The following is a 25,873-nucleotide window of genomic DNA, read 5'->3' as shown; positions in this document are numbered from 1 at the left end:
AGTGTAATAACATTCACATTATAGGAGTCCCAGAAGAAGAAAAAAGAGAAAAGAAGGTAAAACTTTTACTTGAAGAAATTATAGCTAGAAACTTTTTAATTTTTTATGTTTATTTTTGAGAGAGAAAGAGAGAAAAAAGTACAAGTCGGGGAGAGGCACAGAGAGAGGGAGATAGAATCCAAAGTAGGCTCCAGGCTCTGAGCTGTCAGCACAGAGCTTGACACAGGGCTGAAACCCATGAACCATGAGATCATGACCTGTGCCGATGTCAGATAGTTAACTGACTGAGCCACCAAGGCGCCCCTAAAAACTTCTTGAATTGGGGAAAGGAAATAGAAATCCAAATCCAAGAGCCACAGAAAGCTCCCAATAAAATCAATCCAAACAGATATACACCAAGATACACAGTAATTAAAATGGCAAAAAGTAGTGATAAAGAGAGAATGTTAAAAGCAGCAAGAGAAAAGAAAACGATTACATACAAGGGAAACCCCAAAAGGCTATCAGTAGATTTTTCAGCAGAAACTTTGAAGGCAAGAAGGGAGAGGCATGATATATTCAAGCTGCTAAACAGAAAAAACATGCAGCCAAGAATACTCTATCCAGCAAGCCTAGTATTCAGAATAGAAGGAAAGGTAAAGAGTTTCCCAGACAAACAAAAGTAATTCATGACCACTAAACAAGCCATAGAAGAAATGTTAAAGAGGACTCTGAGTGGAAAGGAAAGACAATAAGTAGGGGGATTAAGAAAAGTAGGACAAAAGCAGAATAAGGGTGTATATCTATAAAAATCAGTCAAGGGAGTCACAAAATAAAAGTATATAAAATATTTCACCATATACCTAAAACATGGAGGGCAGAGGAGTAAAGAATGAGTTCAAATTTAACCAACTATCAATTTAAAATGCACTGCTATATGCAGAGATGTTACATATAAACCTGATAAAAATCCACAAATTAAAAAAACAGTAATATATATGCAAAAAGTAAAGAGAAAGGAATCTGAGTACATTACTAAAGAAAGCCAACAAAACAACCAAACACATGTAACAAAATGTAAATGGACTAAATACTCCAGGTCAAAGACAGGGTGACACCCATAACCAGTAAAGAAATCAAATTAGTAATCAAAATTCTCCCCAAAAAACAAGAGCCAGGGCCAGATAGCTTTCCAGGGGAATTCTACCAAACATTTAAGGAAGAGTTAACACCTATTCTCTTGAAGCTGTACCAAAAAATAGAAATGGAAGGAAAACTTCCAAACTCTTTCTATGAAGCCAGCAGTACCTTGATTCCAAAACCAGACAGAGAGCCCCCTAAAAAAGAACTATAGACCAATTTCCCTGATTAACATGGGTGCAAAAATCCTCAACAAGATATTAGCCAACCAGATCCAACAATTCATTAAAAAAATTATTCACTGCGACCAAGTGGGATTTATACCTGTGATGCAGGGCTGCTTCAATACCCGCAAAACAATTAATGTGATTCATCACATCAATAAAAGAAAGGACAAGAACCATATGATCCTCTCAACAGATGCAGAGAAAGCATTTGACAAAATACAGCATCCTTTCTTGATAAAAACCCTCAAGAAAGTAGGGATAGGAGGAGCATACCTCGAGATCATAAAAGCCATATATGAACGACCCAACGCTAATATCATCCTCAATGGGGAAAAACTGAGAGCTTTCCCCCTAAGGTCAAGAACAAGACAGGGATGTCCACTCTCACCACTGTTATTCAACACAGTATTGGAAGTATTAGCCTCTGCAATCAGACAACACAAAGAAATAAAAGGCATCCAAATTGGACAGGAGGAGGAAAAACTTTCACTCTTCGCAGATGATATGATACTCTATATGGAAAACCCTAAAGATTCTACCAAGAAACTGCTAGAACTGATTCATGAATTCAGCAAAGTTGCAGGATATAAAATCAATGCACAGAAATCGGTTGCATTCCTATACAACAACAATGAAGCGACAGAAAAAGAAATCAAGGAATCGATCCCATTTACAGTTGCGCAAAAAATTATAAAATACCTAGGAATAGATCTAACCAAAGAGGCGAAAAATCTATACACTGAAAACTATAGAAAGCTTATGAAAGAAATTGAAGAAGACACAAAAAAATGGGAAAATATTCCATGCTTCTGAATGGGAAGAACAAATATTGTTAAAATGTCCATACTACCCAAAGCAATCTAGATATTCAATGCAACCCCTATCAAAGTAACACTAGCATTCTTCACAGAGCTAGAACAAACAATCCTAAAATTTGTATGGAACCAGAAAAGACCCTGAATAGCCAAAGCAATCTTGAAAAAGAAAGCCAAAGCAGGAGGCATCACAATCCTGGACTTCAAGTTATACTACAAAGCTGTAATCATCAAAACAGTAGGGTACTGGCACAAGAACAGACACTCAGATCAATGGAACAGAATAGAGAACCCAGAAATTGACCCACAAACATATGGCCAACTAATCTTTGACAAAGCAGGAAAGAATATCCAATGGAATAAAGACAGTCTCTTCAGCAAGTGGTGCTGGGAAAACTGGACAGTGACATGCAGAAGAATGAACCTGGACCACTTTCTTACACCATACACAAAAATAAACTCAAAATGGATGAAAGATCTCAATGTAAGACAGGAAACCATCAAAATCCTCGAGGAGAAAGCAGGCAAAAACCTCTATGATCTTGCCTGTAGCAACTTCTTACTCAACACATCTCCAGAGGCAAGGGAAACAAAAGCAAAAATGAACTACTGAGACCTCATCAAAATAAAAAGCTCTACACAGTGAAGGAAACAATCAGCAAAACTAAAAGACAACTGACAGAATGGGAGAAGATATTTGCAAATGACATATCAGATAAAGGGTTAGTACCCAAAATCTATCTCAACACCCAAAAATTCAACACCCAAAAAACAAATAATCCAGTGAAGAAATGGGCAAAAGACATGAATAGACACTCCTCCAAGGAAGACACCCAGATTGCCAACTGACACATGAAAAAATGCTCCACATCACTCATTATCAGGGAAATACAAATCAAAACCACAATGAGATACCACCTTACACCTGTCAGAATGGCTAACATTAACAACTCAGGCAACAACAGATGTTGGTGAGGATGCGGAGAAAGAGGATCTCTTTTGCATCGTTGGTGGCAATGCAAGCTGGTGCAGCCACTGTGGAAAACAGTATGGAGGTTCCTCAAAAAACTAAAAATAGAACTACCCTACAACCCACCAATTGCACTACTAGGCATTTATCCACAGGATACAGGTGTGCTGTTTCGAAGGGACACATGCTCCACAATGTTTATAGCAGCACTATCAACAATAGCCAAAGTATGGAAAGAGCCCAAATTTCCATTGATGGATGAATGGATAAAGAAGAAGTGGTATATATATACAATGGAGTATTACTCGGCAATCAAAAAGAATGAAATCTTGCCATTTGCAACTACGTGGATGGAACTGGAGGGTATTATGCTAAGTGAAATTAGTCAGTCAGAGAAAGACAAAAATCATATGACTTCACTCATATGAGGACTTTAAGAGACAAAAGAGATGAACATAAGGGAAGGGAAACAAAAATAATATAAAAACAGAGAGGGGGACAAAACAGAAGAGACTCTTAAATATGGAGAACAAACTGAGGATTGCTGGAGGGGTTGTGGGAGGGGGGATGGGCTAAACGGGTAAGGGGCACTAGGAATCTACTCCAGAAATCATTGTTGCACTATATGCTAAGTAATTTGGGTGTAAATTTTAAAAACAAAAATTAAAAAGCAGAAAAAAAGAATATTACCTAAAAAGAATAAAATGACAGGTGACAGAATGAACAAAAAGTAAAAGCCATATATATGCAGGCTAAAAGAGACTCTTTTCAGACCTAAAGACACATATAGACTGAAAGTGAAGGGATGGAAAGGCATTTATAAATGTGAAAATAAATCCAGGATATCCATATTTATATCAGACAAAATAGACTTTAAAACAAAGACTCTAACAAGAGACACAGAAGGACACAAATAAGCATAAAGGAAACAATCCAAAAAGAAGATATAACAATTGTACATATACACCCAATATGGAAGCACCCAAATACTTAAAGCAGCTAATAATAAACTAAAAGAAGTAATCAATTATAATACAATAATAATAGGGGACTTTAACACCCCACTTACAACAATGGATAGGTCATCTAAAAAGAAAATCAACCAGGAAACAGTGGCTTTGAATGCCACACTGGATCAGATGAATCTAACAGATATAGTCAAAACATTCCATTCTAAAACAGCAGAAAATACATTCTTTTCAAGTGTACATGGAACATTCTCCAGAATGGATCACATATTAGGCTACAAAACAAGTTGCAACAAATTCGAAAAGATCGAAGGCATATCATGCATTTTTTCTGACCACAATGCTATGAAACTAGAAATCAACCACAAGAAAAATCTGGATATAACACAAATACATAGAGGCTAAAACATGCTACCAAGCAATAAACGGGTCAACCAAGATATCAAAGAGGAAATCAAAAAATATGTGGAGACAAATGAAAATGAAAACACAACAGTCCAAAATCTTTGGGACACAGCAAAAGTGGTTCTAAGAGGGAAGTTTATAGTGATACAGGTCTGCCCCAAGAAGCAAGAAAAATCTCAAATAAACAACCTAACTTTACAACTAAAGAAGCTAGAAAAAGAAGAGCAAGAAACACTCCAAACCAGTAGAATGAAGGGAATAAAACAGATTACAGCAGAAATAAACAAAATAGAAACTAAAAAACAATAGAACAGGTCAATGAAACCAGGGATGGTTCTTTGCAAAGATTAACAAAATTTATAAGCCTTTAGCCAGACTCATCAAAAAAGAGAAAAAGAGAGATAAGACTCAAACAAAATCAGAAATGAAAGATGAGAAATAACAACCAACACCACAGAAATACAAAGGATCATAAGAGAATATTATGAAAAATTATATGCCAACAAATTGGACAACCTAGAAGAAAAGGCTAAATTCCTAGAAACATATAACCTCCCAAAACTGAATCAGAAAGAAATAGAAATTTTGAACAGATGAATTACCAGCAAAGAAATTGAATTACTAATCAAAAAGCTCCCAACAAACGAAAGTCCAGAACCACACAGCTTCACAGGCGAATTCTACCAAATATACAAAGAAGAATACCTATTCTTCAAACTATATCAAAAACAGAAGAAGAAAGAAGCTTCCAAATTTATTCTATGAGGGCAGCATTACCATGATACCAAAACCAGATAAAGACACTTCCAAAAAAGAGAGAGAGAGAGAGAGAGAGAGAGAGAGAGAGAGATAGAGAGAGAGAACTACAAGCCAATATCTCTGTTGAATATAGATGCAAAAATCCTCAACAAAATATTAGCAAACTGAATCCAACAATACATTAAAAAAGTCATTTACGATTGAGTGAGATTTATTTCCAGGATGCAAGAGTAGCTCAATATTTATAAATCAATCATGATAAATCACATCAGTAAGAGAAAGGGTAAGAACTATATGATCATTCCAATAGATGCAGAAAAATCATTTGACAAAGTACAACATCCATTCATGATAAAAAAAAAAAAGAAGCCTCAACAAATCTAGGTTTAGAAGGCATCCAAATCGGTAAAAAGAAGTAAAACTTTCACTATTGGGAGATGACATGATACTATATATAGAAAACCCTAAAGACTCCACCCAAAAACTATTAGTATTGATAAATGAATTCAGTAAGGTCACAGGATACAAAATTAATATGCAGAAATCCATTGTATTTCTTTTCTTTTAAGTTTATATATTTATTTTGACAGAGAGGGAGGGGAGGGACAGAGAGAGAAGGAAAAAGAGAGAATCCCAGGCAGGTTCCACACTGTCAGTGCAGACCCCAGTGCAGGGCTTGAACTCACGAATCTTGAGATCATGACTTGAGCTGAAATCAGATGCTTAAGCAACCGAGCCACCCAGGCAGCCCCAGAAATTAATTGTATTTCTATAAACCAATAATGAAGCAGCAGAAAGAAATTAAGAAAACAATCCCATTTACAACTGCACCAAAAGTAATAAAATACCTAGGAATATACTTAACCAAGGAGGTGAAAGACCTAAACTCTGAAAACTATAAAATATTGTTGAAAGAAACTGAAGAAAACACAAACAAATGGACAGATACTCCATGTTCATGAAGTGTCTATACTACTCAAGCAATCTGCTAAATTAATGCAATCCCTATCAAAGTACCAACAGCATTTTCCCCAGAACTAGAATAAACAATCTTAAAATTTGTATGGAACAACAAAAGACCTCAAACAGCCAAAGCAATATTGAAAACCAAAACTGGAAATATCACAATCCCATATTTCAAGGTATGCTACAAAGCTGTAGTAATCAAAACAACACTGTACTGGCACAAGAACAGACACGTAGATCAATGGAATAGAATAGGGAGCCCAGAAACAAACCCACAATTATTTGGTCAATTAATCTTCATACAAGGAGGTAAAAATATGCAATGGGAAAAAGACAGTCTCTTCAACAAATAGTGTTGGGAAAACTGGACAGCTACAGAAAGAAAGAAAGAAAGAAAGAAAGAAAGAAAGAAAGAAAGAAAGAAAACAAGAGAAAGAAAGAACAACAGAAAGAAAGAACAAAAGAAAGAAAGAGAAAAGGAGAAAGAGAGAGAAAGGAAGGAAGCAAGAAAAAGAAAGAGATGGGAAGAGAGGAAGGGAGGGAGGGAGGAAAGAGAAAGAAAGAAAGATATTTAGAAAGAAAGAAAGAAAGAAAGAAAGAAAGAAAGAAAGAAAGAAAGAGAAAGAATGAGAAGGGGGCGGGAGGGAAAGAGGAAGAAACAAACAAACTGGACCACTTTGTTACACTACACACAAAAATAAACTCAAAATTGATTTAGGACCTAAATGTAGGAACTGAAACCATTAAAATCCCAGAAAAGAGCACAGGCAATAATTTATGTGACATCAGCCATAGCAACATTTTTCTAGATATGTCTCCTGAGGCAAGGGAAACAAAATAAAAACAAACTATTGACACTACATCAAAAAAAAAATCTGTTGCACATCGAAGGAAATAATAAACAAAGCTAAAAGATAACCTAATGAATGGGAGAAGATATATGCAAATGACATATCTGATAAAGGGTATCTATAATATATAAAGAACTTATACAACTCAACACCAAAAAAATAAAATTATCCAATTAAAACATGGGCAGAAGACATGAAGAGACTTTCTCCAAAGAACACATACAGATGGCCAAAAGACACATTAACGGATGCTCAACATCACTCATCATCAGGGAAATGCAAAAATCAAAACCACAATGAGATGCCTCATACCTGTCAGAATGGCTAAAATAAAAAGCATAAGAAACAAGTGTTGGCAAGGATATGGATAAAAGGGATCATTCTTGCACTGTTGGTGGAAATGCAAAGTGACACAGCTACTGTAGAAAATAGCATGAAGTTTTCCAAAAAATCAAAAATAGAACTACCATATGATCCAGAAATTCCACTACTACTGGGTACCCAAAGAATATAAAACACTAATTAGAAAAGATATTTGCATCTCTATGTTTACTGCAGCATTACTTACCATAGTCAAATTATGGAAGCAGCCCAAGTATCATCAATAGATGAATGGATATAGAAGATGTGTGTGTGTGTGTATGTGTGTGTATATATATATATATATATATATATATGTGTGTGTGTATAGTATATATATATATACAGCATTATATGTATACAGCATATACACATATATATACACATATATATACACCTATACACATATATATACACACATATATATATACACACACATACACACACACACATATATGTATATACACATATATATATACACACACACACATATATATATATATATATATATATATATATATATAAAATCAATTTGTTCTCTGTAGTTAAAAGTCTGTTTCTTGGTTTTCCTCTCTTTTTTTCCCCTATGATTGTTTGTTTTGTGTCTTAAATTCCACATATGAGTGAAATTATATAGCATTGGTCTTTCTCTGACTTATTTCACTTAGCCTAACACTCTCAAGCTCCATCCACATTGTTAACTACAGAGAACAAACAGATGGTTACCAGAGGGGAGGTGGGTGGAGGGATGGGTGAAATAGGTGAAGGGGATGAAGAGCACACTTATGATGAGCACTGAGTAACGTATGGAATTGATGGACCACTATATTGTATACCTGAAACTAATGTAACACTGTATGTTAACTCTACTGGACTAAAATTTTAAAAAAGATTTGGAAAGCAAATAAAAAAAAATGAAATGAGGGTGCTTGGGTGGCTCAGTCAGTTAAGTGTCTGACTTCAGTTCAGGTCATGATCTCACAGCTCCTGAGTTCGAGCCCGGTGTTGGGCTCTGTGCTGAGAGCTCAGAGCCTTGAGCTTGCTTCAGATTCTGTGTCTCCCTCTCTCCCTGCCCCTCCCCTGCTCACACTGTGTCTCTCTCTCTCAAAAGTAAACATTAAAAAAATGAAATTGATAGCCACAAACTAAGAGAAAATATTCAAAATAAAAAATAAGAAAATATCCAAATACCTGACAAAACTCCTGTATCAAGAATATAAAAGGAACACTTGCAACTAAATAATAAGACTAGCAACCAATAAAAATAAAGATACCTGTTATATTGATTCCAAAATTGATCACATGACCAGCTATTAGCCTAGCAGGACTTCTGACTGTTTGATATTGTCTAAAGGGAAAAGTATGCAATTTCAGGAATATTGCTGGATTTATTTCATTCAAACTTTCACACAGTGTGAAACAAATTAAAAAACAAAGAGCAGGTACTTCTGCAAGTTTACAGACCAGGTTGTAAGACCTATTTTGAGCCTGCTCCACTAAAATGCCTGACCTCTAAATGTCTACATATAAGAGAGTAAAGTGAGAAAAGGGAAAGGAAAAAAAGTATACTATGTGGCTCCACTTCCAAAAAAGTTGTAGAAATGTAAGCACCAAATATTAATTTGACCACAGTTTTGATATAACTCTATTGAGAGTGATAAATTGAAAAGCAACTCTTCTGGAAACTAGGATGTTAGACAGAAATTGAGAATTAACTCATAAATTATATTTTATAAAATGTGCACTGATTCACAAACCAAACTATGATATTCTTTATAGACTCTCACAATTAGCACCAGTTTATTCAGACTCCTACACAAAAGACCACAAATAAACTGAGGCAAGGGTAACTTCACATAGTCTCACGTTTTCTAAAACCACTAATGTTCCACCTGCCCCTGAATTTACAAAGTCTGACCAATCCCTGCTAAGACCACTGCAAATTTTGTAACACCCCTTAAGACTCCCTTTGAAACTCACCTTTGCTCTCTATGATGTAGGGTCTTCTTTGTTGCAGAAAATAATAAATTTAACTTGCTTTCAGCTGTGTTCCTAATGGTCTCTGGTTTATGTTGAAAGCAGAATGGGAAGATAAGAAGATAGTGTGTGGTGCTAAATCTTCATCCTCCCCAGCTGGAAGTGAATAGACAATGCATAAAATTTATAAATCAAGAAGCAACAATAAAAACATGTTATTTAGACATAAGTAGGAGCGTCTGAGTAGCTCAGTCAGTTGAGTGCCCGACTCCTGCTTTTGGCTTAGGTCATGTTCCCGGGTTTGTGGGGTTGAGCCTGGCATCAGGCTCTGGGCTGAGCGTGGAGCCTACTTGAGATTCTTTCTCTCCCTCTGCCCCTTTCCCTTGCACGGGCATGTTCTCTCTCTCTAAAATAAACACACAAACAAAACACAAATAAAATAAAATAAAATTTAGACATAAGGAGACAGGTATCAAAACAATCAGCTAAGGAAACTAAAAAGTAGTTGCCTCAGGGAATGAGTTAGAAGATGATTATTTTGCTTAAAATCTTGAAGAGTGTAGGTGGCTCAGTCAGTTAAGTGGCCAACTCTTGATTTCAGCTCAGGTCACGATCTCATGGTTCCTGGGATCAAGCCCTGCCTAGGATTCCCGCACTGATGGTGTGGAGCCAGCTTGGGGTCCTCTCTCTCCCCTCTCTCTCTGCTTCTGTCCCCCACTCATGCTCTCTCTCTCTCAAAATAAATAAATAAACAAACATTTTTTAAAAATCTTGAAGTACCATTTCATCGTTAAGCATATATTACTTTGATAATAATGAAATTATATTGAAAATAATAAATTAAATATACATTTCAGAACAAAATAAGAAAACAAAGCCATTTATATTTCTTGCCTACCTGAATTTATATTCACTCAACAAATATTTCTTTATTGAATACCACTATATCCCAGACACAAGTATAGGTACTGAGCATCAGCAAAGGAAAAAAAATACAAAAAACATCCCTGCCCTAAAAAAGTTCAGACAGATGAGGAAACTGGGCCCTGCTCATCTCCCAAAAGGTAAAACAGTTCTAGATCACATAGCTGGCAAATGGCTAAGCCAGGATTTGAAATAAGGTCATCTGATTCTAGACCCTACTGATTTTAATTTTAATTATAGACAGATTGGGACAGGGACAGGAAATTTCCAAAATGAATCTAGGGCATCTTATAGTGCCAAAATGTAAGAAAGTACTCAAACAAAACAAAACAAAAAAAAAGGACTCCAATAAAAAGTGTATGTCAAAAAAACACAGTAGTCAATTGCAAGAGATCACAATGGCCAAAGCCATAATAATTTGAGCAACAAAATAAGGAAGTATTGGATTATAGCCCAAAGTATAAACCAAATATCCATGAGTCCATACTGACTTAGATAAATGATAAATACATATGTAAGTCATGTATACATACATATATACATACATATGAGAGAATAAACAAATCTCCCATGCAGCATTCCAAATAATATATGACCAGTACTCGTTAAAACTCTCAAGGTCACTAAAAACAAGGAAAATCTAAGAAACTTTCCCAGTCCAGAGGAACTTAAGGAGACATGACAACTAAATGCAATGTAGTATTCTAGATGAGATTCTGAAACTGAGAAAGGACATTAGGTAAAAACTAAGGGAATCTGAATAAAGTCTGAGCTTTAGTTATTAATAGCATTCAACATTAATTCATTAATTGTAACACACATACCACACTTCTGCAAGATGTTAATAATAGGGGAAACTGGGCTCAGGGTACATGGGAACGCTCTGTAATATCTTTGCCATTTTTCTGTAAACCTAAACCTATTTCTTAAAATGAGGTTTATTTTTAAAAGATTTGAACAAGTGAAAAATATCTGCACAGCTTGGCAATTTGGCAATTAGGATCTGTTCTGTTCTTCAAAAATAACAACATAGACCCTAGCTGGCTAAATCTCCTTATCATGTACTCTATGAAACAAGCTGTTTAAAGCCAAGGTTATGAATTCCAAATGAATATTCTAGAAAAAGTGTATTAAAATAACATATACCTTAATATCAAAAGTATTTCTCTCTAGGGCATGATCACAGATGACCTTTTTGTTGTTGTTTTCTGCGCTTTCCAAGTTATCTGCAATAAGCATGTATTACACATATAATTTCAGAAAGGAGCATAATACTACTAAAAGAAAAGAAAGGTGCTTTTAGTAAAATTTGCAATTAAATAACTGCAGAGGCACCTTCTTTAGGGGAAGGAAAAGGAAGAACATTATTCTATAAATACTATATGCCAGTCCCTGGGCTGGGCACTTAACATATATTATTTCATTTAGGTGTGTAAAATAATGATGTCCTTGAATTGAATCACATTTGGAGAGTATTTTATGTTTATGAAGCCATTGTTAAGTTTTAAACAAAAATGCAAAGGCATGCTTTTTAGAATTCTGGTCATGCCTTTTTTTTGCTCCGATGCTGAAAGCACAATTAGTTACCCACCACCTAACATGTCATCTACATTTTTTTCTTGTCACATATTTTTATTTGATCCACTTCTGAAGAGAAGCCAATACACCATGTCATGCCTATATATGAATCTCTTTAAACTAATTTTATGCTTCATTGTGAAATAATTGATTTGTGATTCACAGGACATTAATTAACTCATAAGCCTTTAATAGTAAGTAAATAATGAAGTTTAGAAAATGATGGCATGTAATTGAGTCTAAAGGGACTCTTTTCCACACTTTGTTTTTGTTTTGCTTTTTATATTATATCAAATAAAGATGGACAAAATTTTAATCACATTGATCACAGATGTTAAGATCACAAATTTTATTATATGTCAATATTTTTACATAGGGCCCATTTTCTATAAAAGCCTATCTCAGGACCATTTCCTTTGAAAGCCTAACTCAAAATCAAAACTATAATCAATAACCAATTCCTATTATTCTTGCAAGTGATTGCTGAAAATGGATGCTCAGTAAACCTGTAAATTTGTAGATTTGTAGATGGTTTTCTCTAAAGATTTCCAACAAATATAGAAAAAAAAAACTGTTTTTTCCCCTGACACCTCTTTCTAGAGGTGACTTCTAAATTCCATCAAGTGACAATACTGTAATTATTGAGTACTGGCTTAGCATTTTATCATATAGTCTGATTTAATCCCTACAATAATTTGTGGTATAGGTACTATTAGCCCCAATTTAAAGAAGTCTGTGTGAAGTCACACAGCAGTAAGTAGAAGAGTTATGTCTCAAATCTGTGTTATATCTGATTCCAAAGCCCAAAGTTTTAATGACCCTGCTGTACTATTTCTTAGCATTGGTGCCTCTATTTGAGACTGTGCTTCAGCTCCCCACTTCCTCAGCTCCCCCTGGGAAGTTGACCTTACCCTAGTTCTATGCCACCCTATCCAAACCACCCTCATCTCTCACCTAGACTACTACAGAAGCCTCCTTGCTGACATCCATGGTCTCCCTAATCCTTTCTTTGTGTCCTTTTCCTCCATCCCTCAGCCTCAATCCATTTTCTACACTGTAACCACAATGATTTTTCTCAAACCATGAGGCCTACAAGCCATTAACTGTTTGCTGTGTGAATCTCCACCTTCATCTTGTGCAATGCTATCCCTCACTCTCTGTGCTCCTGCCATAGTCTAGTCTTCTTTACATATGAACATGTACCATAGTCCCTCCTGCCACATGACTATTGCATATGCTGTTCCCTCTCCCTGGACCATTCTTTGCCTAGTTAACTCCTACTCACCTTTCACATAACTACTCATGATAACACCAACAGAAAGCATCCCTTGACCTCCATATCAAGACATAACTCCTCCTGTTATACATTCCAGCAACATGTATCTCTGTTCCATTACATGATATCATTACAATGTTATGTTTGCTTTTGTGATTACCTGATTAAGGTCTTATCTAAGCCACTATGCCCTACTATGCACCAGATTTTAAGCTCAGTGAAGACAAAGACTCTGTTTGCTTTGGCTCCCTATTATGATTTTGCACACAGCAAGGTTTCAACAAATGCCTATAACTGAATAACTATTCCCACTCTATACCACTATCATCATCCACATAGGGACTACTATCCTTCTCCAATAGGAAGAATGTCCTCTGCCCCTCCATAAGGTCTAAGGCAGGAGTAAAAATTAGGCAAAGAGGGGAGATAAATACAAACAGTAGTGGCTGCAGAATAAACCTCCTGGGATCCATGGACAAGAATTTCAACAGCTACTTTAAATTCTAGGTATTAGTTTCATATGCATATTTCCAGCCACCAGAATTTCTCAGAGGCATTTCAAGTTTAACACGCTCCAAACTGAACTATTTTGATTTCTCCTCTAAATCCATTCCTCCCTAGTTTTCCCCACCTCAATAAATGGCATCATGTTGTATCCAATTCCCAGGCCAAAAACCTAAGAATCATGCCTGATTTGCCTTTTTATCATATACCCTACATTTAAATTCAAATTTGCCCTCTGTTCAAAGCCCTCCAATGACTCCTTTTGTACTTAAATAAAATCCAAAATCTTTATTTGACCTTAACACTTTTCATAATATGGCCCTTCATCATCTCTTTGACCTTGTTTCCTCTTTTGTTCCCTTCCTCATAGCAGTTCAGCATTACGGGCTTCTTTACCAATGTTCTTGGAAGATGCACATGACCACTTCAGAATCTTTGTACTTGCTTCCCTGTGCCTCAAAGGGTCTTACCTCAGATGTTTACTCAGTTCATACTCCCTACTACCTTCAGGGCACACTGTTCACGTTTCCCTTATTGAAAGTTCTTCCCTCATCACCATATCTACATAGCCCTCATTGGTGTTCTAAGCTCTGTATCTCTTTCCCTTTTATAAATAGCACTTATCACTACTGTATTAAATTATGTATTTATTTATGTATTTATTCATCTATGCCTCTACTGCTATATTTTAAACTCCTCAAGGGTTATCTGTCCTGTTAAGTATCTAGGAGCTAAATAATTATCCCATGAATGAATGAACATTATTGTCAAAGCCCAACTCTTTTGCATTATTTAACAGTTTGAATTTTTTATGTCAGAGTAGACTTGGAATAGGAAATAAATGAACTATTTAATAACTAATGTTAAAAAAAGATAGCAATGCAAAATGTAATCTTTTAATGATTAGCTAAGAATGATTACAAATCTGTACAGAAGAGTTGTAAAAAATTAATTAAAGCTTATTGTTGTGGTTTCTTAATTGTTTTAGGAAACTTTGAGATCAGATTAATTATTTCCTTTATTGTTTCCCTTTAGCCTTCGTCTGCAAAGTCTGTCATTAATGGCTACTCATGACAATCATATGGCAATAATATTATGTGTCAATGCAAAGATTATATAATGTATAAGAAAAAAGACAACAATGTTAAAGGCAGTACATTTGTTAAGTGATTCACCCTTAACAAGTAAGGCATAAGAGTAAGTAAAAGCATAAGAGATATGGACAGAAGCTCACTATTAATTTTTTTCTTTATGTTACACTAACATTACATTACAAATTACAAATTTCTGATTCAAGCAAAAAAGAAAGATGACAGGCAAATTAACACTATATTTTCTATTTTAGATGATGGATACTTCACCCTAAAGTTTTCAGCATGCTAGAGGAAAGCTGAGAGAGCTCAAAAGGACCAATTTATTTCAACAGGTCAGAAAAGCAAAGAATCAGTCCAGACACTCCTCTTCCCAGTACTCAGTGCCACCTTCCCCCACTAGTCAATGCATCATCGAGCCCTAACTATTAATATGTCTCAAAGTCGTCAGTTTAATGCTTTAGGTAGCCACTGCCCTAATCCTTTTACTCGGGTTATAAAATAGTTTCTTGCAGCATCTGGGTGGCTCAATTGGTTAAATGTCCAACTCTTGATTTTGGTTCAGTCATCATCTCACACGTTCATGAGATCGAGCCCCGCATCCAGCTCTGCACTGACAGCATGGAGCCTGACTGAGATTCTCTCTCTCCCTCTCTCTCTGCCCCTCCCCTGCTTGCTCATGGGTGTGCAAGTGTGTGCACACACACACACGTTCTCTCTCTCAAAATAAATAAAACAGGGTTTTTTTTTTAAGTTTCCTGAAATGTTACTCCACATTCATCTGTTTTCCTTCAGCTCCATTCTCCAGTTTACAGCAGAGGATATTCTAAGACACAAATCCAGTAATGTCCCTCTATTCCTTAAAAACATACAGTGGCCTCTTCTTGCTTTTAGAAGAATTCTGGTCCTTAATGAGGCCTAAAGGCCACATGTGTTCTGGCCTCTGCCTAACTCCCCAACCTCATTAGGAACCACTTTTGCCTTTACTCTTTCCACTTGAGCCACACAATTTTCCTGTTTGATCCTTCAAGATGCCAAATGCCTTTTTGTCTCAGAGCCCCCCTCTGTAGGTCTCATTATGATTTCAGATCAAGGCCATTCCCTGAAGGGAAGTCTCCCAGTCCCTCCAGACTAGGAGAGACTCTTCAGTTACAAGTCCTCATAGGTGTTCTCTGACCTTTTCCACTACAACACATGCCATAATTACACATTTATTTATTTACTATTTCTCTTCTACATTATACCCTGTAAGCCTCGTAAAAGCAGGAACCACAGTAGTGGCACTTGCTATTATATCCCAACACCTAACATGTAACCTAGTATACAGAAGTTCAGTAAATATTCCATAACTGCATGAGATGAGAAGAGACAGCCAAATGTTGGCATAAGGAATCTGTGCTACATTTAAGAGCATTTTCCCAGCATCAATTAACATTGGAATGGGATCCCAAAAAAGGTTGAAGAATCATCCTCTATGGAGACTCTTAAAAAAACAGTATGTATCAGCCTAGAGCTGCACTATACAATATGGTAGCCACTAGCCAAATGTGGCTATTGAGTTCTTGAAGTATGAGAAAAGTACTAAATTTTTATATTGACTACATGTTGAAATACTATTTTGGATATATTAGGTTAAATAAAATATATTGCTAAACTTAATTTTGTCTCTTTATTTTTAACTTTTTTAATGTAACTACTAGGAAATTTAAAATATATGAATCTCACATTATATTTCTGCTAGACCACAGTGGTCTATGCATTTCAGGACAATACTACCTGAAGATAGGCATGACATAGTGAGACAAACCGTGGACAAGGATCTGAATATTGCAAAAAGTCCTGAAGAATCTTCTTGTACTAGCAGTGTGTTTCTGTCTCCCAATATCATCCCATCCCACTTGGCTGTGCCTGTGCTATTTCACCACACACCCAAATATTTGTTCAATACATGGACCCACTTGGTTAAACAAAGTGAACTTCTAAGTTCCTCCTTATGCCTTTCGGTAATTTAAAGTCTAACATAAAGTTTGCAAAGTTCACCTTTATCAATTTACTGAATTCCAAATGGTCAGTTTGTTGACAGAGGGCCTGGGACAAAGTGTGGCATGATATGTCATTTCTAGCCAAGGTAACTAGGAACCAAATATTGCAAGCAGTAGCTCTATGTAGAACTGCAGATTCACAGTTTTACGAATTCTCTACATACCTCTGAAAGCTTCACTCCTCAGAGTTTTCTTTTTGTTCCTATAGCAGTCTGCCCATGTCCTTTTCACATGCTGTCCTCCTCTTAAGATCCTGAGGCAAGTGAATGGATTTATCTTGGTATCCCTAATATCTAGCCTAGCACAATGCCTGATACAAAGTAAGCACTCAATAAATCTTTTCTAGAATGTGTTGAGTGAATGTACTTTCCCTTACTCTGATCACTCCTTGACTCTAACCTAAGCACTGACTGTAGATAAAATTTATAGGCTTGTACTTAATGAACCATCACCCAGAGATTGTTTTAGGACCATTTTATGAGTATGTGTTTTAAGTGACTAAATCAAAGACAGAGTATTGAACCTCTTTAAAATGCTTAGGGCTATGCTTTAAGCATTTCACATGTTCAGTATACACTAACTGGCTAACAAATTATAATCATTAGATCAAATACTATTCCCACAAAAAGGTGAAGGACCAGACCACAATTTCTCTTAGCACACTCCACTTCTTGGTCAACAGGCTATGCTTAGGTACACAATTAGCATTGACACAACTTAGTGAGTGTACCTCTAACACATAAGCTACAGTTTACGATAAGCTGCAACCACCAAAATATGAAGTCCAGGTGATTCCTTTTGAACATAAACTCTTCATAACATAAAGATGACTGAAAAACTACATCAAGAATGTGTACTGAATAATTTATCTTAGGCAATTAGGCCTAGGTGAGTAGAGCCACAAAGTAGCTGTGGGTACATGACAGACTAATACATACAAGCTTCATGTTTGACCAGCTGCAACCAAGACCTTGCTTCTGCACATGGACATTAAGAGGCACAGCAGCATGCCTGTTGACTGCCAGAAATCAACATGAGGAGACAGATAACCATGGTACCTGGCACCCTGAGAAATTCGCTGTTTCAGCAAAAGCATCAGGCGGGTTAACCAGGTGAAGGACAATGCAACAAATATCATCCACAGTTCTAGAAATTTTTGCTAATAGGAGCCCAGTCCAAGTATACTCTTGGGCTGAGTCCAACATCTGAGTGAAATGTGAACATTAACCACTCAGGTATAAGTAAATTGGAAATTCAGTTTTGGGGATTTCAGTTGAGTGATTCTCATCAAGAAGTCACAACCTCAAGGCAGAAGAGATTTTGCTTTATAGCAGGTTTTTCTTCTACACTGATAGCCCAAGCAGAAATACTAGATCACAAGATTGTTTCTAATGGTTAAAGTGTATGTGTGTATGTATGCATGTGTGTGTACTCCTCCAAGTTTTGTAAACCTGAACAACCAACATTTATACATATAAATGGCTAACCTGGCATACATCCAGGCCATTACTACTTTTATCCTTGGTGGCCATCGACTGCCTTAGCAATGATCTAGAGAAAATGTGTATGGAGAAATTGCAATCCCATTTCAGTAATTGATAGATAGTGGGTCCCAGGCTTTGTGGCAGTCATAACCTCTAGCCATTCCGTTTTTCCATAAACAAAGGAATAATCAATTGATGTGGATTCAACTAGGGGCATGAACATTATCTTTGCCAACATATTCTCTTCTTGCTAAGAACTGCAACTTGCCATTTTGCAAGCAATCAGTGTAGCAAAGAGATCTCATAAAACTCATAAAAAGCTATTTAACCCATTATGTGAATGAGATGCTATGGAAGAAAAAGAAATGACAGGTAATAGGGAAGGGGAAGAAAGGAAAATATGGGATTTTCCAGAGCAATGATAATATATAGGAAAATTCAAAGGGGAATTATAAATTAATTTCATCTATATTATGAATTAGGATATTGGATTGTCTAAGAACCCAACTACCATTTGTAATGACGTTTCCATGGGGAATGTCTCTAAAATGATTTTCTGAAATGAAATCTCCTTTATATCACTTTTTGCCTAGAAAAAGATTTAAATGAAGAGCAGTAAAAAGTAGTTATGGTTAATAAAAAATCAAAAGAATTCATTTATTCTGCCCTACTTATTGGAGTTACAGGAAAGTAAACAAAGCATTTATATGCTAACTTTAACCAGATGTAGGGATACCATAAAATACAAAGGAGGGGCCTGCAGGTAGAGAGGTGGTCAAAGAAGGCATGTAAGGGGGATGATTTGAGAGACTTGAAAGAATGTAAAGGGCAGATAAGAGTATTCTTGGCATAATAAAAAAAATAAAAAACAAAAAATTACTTCTGGAAGCAAGAGAAATAATAAAGTCAAGGAAGACTCCCAGATTTCTGGTTTTAGCTCCAAAGAAATAGTGGTACCCCTCCCCAAGAGAGGGAAAAAAGAGAGTTACAGAATGAGGAGAAAAATGTAGAGCTTAATTTGGGATGTGAATACAAAAGTACCTAAGGAACATACAAGTGGTGGTATCTAGGAATCAGGTAGACATCCAGAGCTCAGGCTTATGAGACTTCTAGGCTAGAAACACAGATTTTTAAGCCATGGGGAGAGTAATTAAGGGCTTTGGAGAGAACAAATCCCCCTCTCCAAGAGTGTGCTGGTGTATGAAGGGGTAACCTCAAAAGATAGGTAACAAAAGAAGAATGGCCAGAATGGTTGGAGTAAAAAATAAAGATGCCACTGAAGCAAAATAAAAAGAAGAATTTTGAGGAGGAAAGAATGATCAACAAGGACGATCAACTAATATGAAGACTGATATAAATCTGTTGGATTGAATTATATGGGGCCATTGGCATTCGGTAAGAACAGTAGAGTGGAATGGTGCAGGAGGACAATAGTTGAATTGTGGTGGACTAAGATGTAGAGTCAGGTAAGTAGACAATTCTCAAAGAGTGTGCCTATCCAGATGCAAATAAAGATACGGATGTACTGGGAGGGCAACGTGGGCTTGAGGGAGGGAAGGCTTTTATTTCATTTTGCTTTGTTTACATAGTCAAGTATAGGAGTCAGCAAGAGAAAGGAAGAATTTAACAATATGAATGAGAAAAAAAATCAAGAAACTGAGAGAGTTATAAAGGAGGGAAAGAGTGGAACTCAGAACTCACATGGAAGGAATTAGCCTTAAATAGGAAGAGATCTATATCCTTCATGGGAGGAACAAAAGGAAAGGAGAGAAATATAAAAGTAGGATAGGTAAGATAATAAGTTTGTTGCCTGGAGTTGGGGGTGTTCTCTCTGATGATTTCTATTGTCTTTGTGCAGCAAGAAATGAGCTCATCAGCTGAGAAGAGGTGGGAGTAAAAAGCTGTAGAGTGACAGCTTTAAGCAGAGTGCAGAGTGGGAGAGAGAGCGAATTCTATATACCTAGAAGGCTTGCCAAACTCAACCAAAAGCATAACAAGGTTCTTGGGTTTTGCCAGCAACTGGTTGAAGGACTGGCTCATGGGCTGTGAAGTTTATAGTTTGTGGACTGGGGAAAAAGAGAAATGAAGAGATTTGAGGTTTCTATGAGAAGAAAGAATAATTGTTGGGGGAAGAGATTGAGAGACATGGAAAATTAGATGTTGAAAATTAATATTGCTAAAGTAGAGCAATTCCAGGTAATAGCAAGAATCAGGGCATGGGAACTGTTGTACGTGGTTGAAGTTGAGTGGAGATAAAGATCATGAGAGTTGATAAAGTCACAGAAATGAGATGTTGTTTAAGTTGGGTAAGTTGTTGGATAAGTTGTTCACATAGGCATGGAAGTCACTCAGAACAATGGTACAAATTGCAACAAAAAACAATGAACAGATTGTCTTTAATTAATAAATAGAAAAGCTGTGATAAATACCAAAATTGAAGTACTTAAAAAATAAAAAAATAAAAAAAAACCAATTAAGAAGGGTAGAGGAAGGTCATGCAAAACAATCTTAAAAATTTCCAATGGTCAAAGCTTTTTGAGCAATAAAACAATTGGTTTGGATTATAGCATAAAAATAAAATAAACAACCATGAATTAATACTGATATAAATAAGTGATTAAATAAATAAATAGGGGGGAAGTGACAAATTTTCCATACAGAATAATTCTAAATACTAAATGTAGAAGGAATGAGGAAAATTGAAAATTACCACAGAAATATTTGTTTTAGGCAAGATCCACAGATGAACGCTAAAAGTAGCCAACAAACATTAAGGAGAAACAGGATATTCACATAGCCTTGAACTACCTTCCCAATATATTTATTAATTACTGTGGTGATTTTAACATATATCTAAACATTTTTCAATATTTCTCCCTCTAGGAAGTGGAGCTTAATTCTCCTCCCCTTATGTGTGAGCTAGATTTAGTGACTCCTGTCTAACCCAAGAGTCTGAAAAGGGGGAAAAAATGATAACTTTACAGTGGAGAAACCTGGGAGACACTACTTTAACCAAGGGATCAAGGTTTATAGCACCAGTCCTAAGTCATATTGACATCATGCACCCCCTAATATGATGTGATAGGAAGGATACTTCACTTCTGCAGCAGTCTTCCTCCAAATCCTAACTCCAGTCTAATCAATTGAAAACATGTCACAATGAGGGACAAATTGAGGGACATTCTAAAAACATCTAGTCAGTAATCGTCAAAAGTGTCAAAGTCATGAAACATAAGGAAAGGCTATAAAACAAGGAATAGATTGGAGAAGCCTAAAGAGACATAACAACCAAGAGCAACGTGGCACTGGACTGGATCTTGAAACAGAGGACATGTGTAAAAACTGGTGAAATCCAATTAAAGCCTATCATTTAGTTGATAATGTTGAACCAATGCTAATTTCCTTGTTTTGATAAGAGGCTAACATTAGGGAAGTGGGCTGAAGGGTATATGGGAATTCTGTATACTTCTTTAGAACTCTTGTAAATAGGAATTCATTTAAAATAAAAAATTTAAAAGAAAAGCTTTAATGAAGAAGAATGGGTAACGAGGAGACCACTGTATTATCTAATAAAAGATAGGGGATATAATGAGTGTGGAAGATGGATGGCATGAGGCTCACTGGAGCAGGAGATTTTACAGAAAGATGAAGGAATGTTTTGAGACATCATTAATGGAGTGAAAAATAGAGGCCAGCTTATCAACTCTGCATTAGAGCACAATGTTTATTTGACTAGACGCTATTACTATGTCTGGAGGTCAAAGAAGAATTGAAAAGTATTCACTGCATTGGGTAATTATTTGGTCCAAGTATTATATGGACCACTGGTCCTGATGAGAAAGGCCATCATCCTTGAAATCTATCAATATCAATCAGCTCCCTTCCATTATCCATGGCAAATCCATGATATTTCCAGTTTCAAAGTTTGCAGCCCCCATGAACAAAGTTTTATAAGTGATCTGAGGAATGCCACAATCCCAAGTTGTTTTGCATAGTAACGATGACTGGCATATCTGGAACCTAGTGAATGATCAAGTTCCCTGCTCATATTTGCAGCTTTCCTCACCTTTGACTGCCTCTTACCAAGGGGAGAGTTTTTCTACAAAGTGCTCTAAACATTAGGTCAAACTAGCAAAAAAATTAACAAGGAAAGGAATTTTTAAAAATCAAAACTAATGTTTGTTCAGTGCCTGTCAAGAGTTCAAGCTAGTAAGTGATACTTTTACATAAATGATCTCATTTAGGAAATTCAGAAAATGTGAATAAAAATATGTAAAATGAAACACTGATAAATACTATTCACTGTACTAATTGGAAAAATTAATAACATACACTACTTAAATTTAAGATTTAGGAAAAACATGGATCAAAAAGATGGGAAGGAAAAGGGTTTAAAGTACTCACAGGTGGACTCTTCCACTATAGCCTTAGCTGTCTTTTAATCCAACCTACAGTTTATCTATTGTGTGTAAGTACCAGCCCACAACCACGGCAAAGTCACAGCTGCAAACAGAGCAATGCAACAAAGGAGACTCACCAAGGCATACAGAGTAAACGCCGCCCATCACAACCAGCAAAAGAACTCAACTCTGCATTCATATTCATCACAAAATTCCAGAAAGAAAAAAATAAGAACTCCCAAATTTTCAAAAGGGTTCCACTTGATAGATCAGTCTAAGAAATACAACTAGAATTAAAATATAATGATAATAGATAAATGAAAGATAGATGATAGGTTAGGTAGACACATATAGACAGACAGGTAGATGAAACAATGATAAATGTGTTCTAGGAACCAGATCTGAAAATTCAGTTAATAATGTCCAATAGGTTAGAAAATGAAAAAAGACATTTTCTAAGATGAGCAATATCTGAATGCTTTTATAAACAATAAACAACTGCAATAAAACAACATTATCATTTTTTCAGTGCTTAACTTCTGAGAAGCTTAAAGTGCTTTATGTGTAATGTCAGTCCTACTCCCAGAGAATTAAGTGGGAATCAGCATCATGAATAAATAAACTGATCCACTCAAAAGCACACAGTAAAAATGACTGGGCCAAATAAAATCCTAGAAAAGTGTTTTATGCAGTACAGAAGAGTTACAGTGGAAATCTGGAAAGGCACACAGAGATTGTCCTAAAAGACATTAAAAACAAACAAACAAACTTTTATTTTCAGTAATAAAAAAAAAACATACACTAGAAACAAGAGGAAATGAAGAATTTGAACAGATGGAGGACTTGTAGGCTTATTTTAGGTAGTTCCTAACTAATAACAGATACTTTGATGAACTATCACATTCAGGTTTCCCTAGGAATTTTCTCTAACTGAAATGAATGTAGTGTTCTCACACAACTCAAAATTTCAGCCAAATTTAATACATACACTAGGCCATATAATTTACTGGGTTAGGGAACATATAATATCTACCTTTTAAATGAATTCTATTGATAAAAAAATTCAGATACTTTTATTCAGTTTTGACACTATAGTAACTAGGATTTGAAAAAATATTTTTATTGAAATATATAGAGAGTACACATATCTTTTTTTTAAATAGATTTTATTTTTAGAGCAGTTTTATTTTCACAGAAATATTGAGAAGAAAGTAAAGAGATTTCCCATATTCTCCCTGCCCCCCCTCCACATGCATAGACCTCCTTGCCATTAACATCCCCCACAAGAATGGTACATTTGTTGCAACTGATGAACCTACATTGACATATTATTATCACCCAAAGCCCATAGTTTACATTAGGGTTCACTCTTAGTGAGTGAACATTCCATAGATTTGGACAAATGTATAATGGCATGTATCCATCATTATAGTATCCTACAGAATATTTTCATTGCCCTAGAAATACTCTGCACTCCATATCCCTACCCTTAACTCGAAACCACTGACCTTTTTACTGACTCTATAGTTTTGCCTTTTCTAAAATGTTATATAGTTGGAATCATATAGTATGTAGCTTTTTCAGATTGGCTTCTCTCAGTAATATGCAGTTATGGTTCCTCCATATCTTTCCATGGCTTCATAGCTCATTTATTTTTAGCACTGAATAATATCCCATTATCTGGATATACCACATTTTATCCATTCAGCTACTGAAGGACATCTTGGTTACTTCTAAATTTTGACAATTATGAATAAAGTTTCTATAAACATGCATTTGCAGGTTTTTACATGGACATGTTTCCAACCCCTTTGGAAAAAATAGCAAGGAATAGGAGTACAGGATTATATGGTAAGAGTATATTTAGTTTTGTGAGAAATTACCAAACTGTCTTTGAAAGTAGCTATACCATTTTGTGTATGAGAGTTCAGAGAGAGCAGTGAATGAGAGTTCCTGTTGCTCCATATCCTCTCCAGCATTTGGTATTGTCAGTGTTCTGGATTCTGACCATTCTGACACGTGGTAGGGAGTAGTATCTCGTTGTTTTAGTCTGCGTTTGCTGAGGGCATATGATGTGGGCCATATTTTCATATGCTTATCTGCTATTTGTATTATCTTCTTTAATGAGGTCTTTGTCAAGGTCTTTGGCTCATTTGTTAATCAGGTGTTTGTTTTCTTATTGTTGAGTTTTAAGAATTCCTTTTATATTATGGATAACAGTCCTTTATCAGATGAATCTTTTGAAAGCAATTTTTCCAGTCGGGGTCCTGTTTTCTCATTCTCTTGACAGTGTCTTTTGTAGAGCAGACTTAAAATTTTAATGAAGTCCAGCTTATCAAGTCTAAAAAGTACAAAGCCATCAAACGTTTCTTCTATGTTTTCCTCTAGGGGTCTTATATTCAGGAATGTTCTCCAGTTTGAGATAATTTTTGTGAGGGGTGTAAGGTATGTGTCTGGATTTACCTTTTTGCATGTGATTATCCAGTTGTTAAAAAGACTATCTTTGCTCTGTTGTATTGTGTTTGCTTCTTTATCAAGACAAGTTGACTATATTTATGTGTCTTAAGTATAAGGAGTAACAAATTTTCACAAACTGAATATACCAAAATAACCATATTTTAAATATTATGAGAACATCTAACTAAAGAAATATTCCTCAGTCTTCCATATACATGTTTAAATATTATCAAAAACATTTGCTGACAAGGCTGTCTGGGTGGCTCAGTCAGTTAAGCACCCAACTTTGGCTCAGGTCATGATCTCATGGTTTGTGAGTTTGAGCCCCACATTGGGCTCACTGCTGTCAGTGCAGAGTCCCCTCTGAAAACTCTGTCCCCCTCTCTCTCTCTGCACCTCAGCACATGCGTACATGCTCTCTCTCTCTCTCAAAAATAAATAAAAACATTTAAAAAAATTGCTGGCATTTTCAGAAATATGTAAACATTTTACCTCCTGAATTTCTTCTTTCACTTATCAATTTTAAGAAGTCAGACTCAAAGTAAGAAAATGAAATTATCTCATAATCTGAAAACTTGACACTGAACATATTCCTCATCCTACTTCTTTAGGAACCCCACTCAATTCCAGGTTGAGACCTGCTAATACACAAATGAAGTGACATAGTTTTATTTCACGTTTCATGTCCTTTTTAAAGTCG

The 25,873-nt window shown here is 35.8% G+C and overlaps 1 long non-coding RNA gene across 1 annotated transcript in view; it reads right to left on the bottom strand.

Moving 5' to 3' along the window:
- Positions 1-9,425: 9,425 nt before the first annotated feature.
- The window catches only part of LOC122487382, a 58,896-nt gene continuing 42,448 nt past the window's right edge, over positions 9,426-25,873 (bottom strand). Inside the window, exon 3 of the long non-coding RNA XR_006298362.1 lies at positions 9,426-9,573. This is a non-coding gene — a long non-coding RNA (uncharacterized LOC122487382). The remainder of the gene's footprint in view (positions 9,574-25,873) is intronic.

This window comes from Prionailurus bengalensis, chromosome A2 (genome assembly GCF_016509475.1).
Source record: "Prionailurus bengalensis isolate Pbe53 chromosome A2, Fcat_Pben_1.1_paternal_pri, whole genome shotgun sequence".
NCBI lineage: Eukaryota > Metazoa > Chordata > Mammalia > Carnivora > Felidae > Prionailurus > Prionailurus bengalensis.
The sequence above is the reverse complement of the archived record's forward strand: the minus strand, read 5'-3'. Positions and strand labels throughout refer to the sequence as shown.